The 621-nt window shown below is 46.2% G+C and overlaps 1 protein-coding gene across 1 annotated transcript in view; it reads left to right on the plus strand.

Moving 5' to 3' along the window:
* Positions 1 to 621, plus strand: part of LOC119588964 (cGMP-specific 3',5'-cyclic phosphodiesterase-like) — a 71,727-nt gene that overhangs the window by 61,205 nt on the left and 9,901 nt on the right.

A 621-nucleotide genomic window follows, 5' to 3' on the forward strand; every position in this document is an offset into this window, starting at 1 on the left:
CGTGCGTGTAGCGCACGCGTGCATGTATTTTTAACGCGTGCGTCCCCCTCACTCCCTTCCTTCCTCCCGGCACAAGCGTCTGCACGAAAGGAAAACAATCAGCCGTCACGATTAACGCCATAGAGAGAGAGAGAAGACGCGTTTCCTTCCCTGCGGCGGCCGATGTCTACAGCAGCTGCCACGGGGGTCAACGGGGATCATGTGTTAACAATTAGCTCACACTCTCTTTGTCTGCTACGTTGTTTTTGGTCTCTCCTTCCTCGTTTCGAAAGGAGGAGAAGGAAGCGATAGGAAAGACAAACGGAGAGGGAGGAGGAGGAAAGAAGAATGGGTGATAGAGAGAGAAGAAAAAAAAGGGAAGGAAAGAAGAATGAGTGGTAAAGAGAGAGAAGAGGAAAATAAAATGAGGAAGAGGGATTGAAGAAGAATGGGTGATAAGGACAGCGAAGAAAAAGAAGGAGGAGGAAGGAGGAAAGGAGAATGGACAGTGAATGATAAAGACAGTGAAAAAAAGAGAGAGAAGGAAGAAGATTAGATGACAAAGACAGAAGAGGAGTTTTGAATAAATTACGGGATGAGAGAAACGGAAGACAGTGGATAATGGTGTAAAGAATGATATGT

This window comes from Penaeus monodon, chromosome 24 (genome assembly GCF_015228065.2).
Source record: "Penaeus monodon isolate SGIC_2016 chromosome 24, NSTDA_Pmon_1, whole genome shotgun sequence".
NCBI lineage: Eukaryota > Metazoa > Arthropoda > Malacostraca > Decapoda > Penaeidae > Penaeus > Penaeus monodon.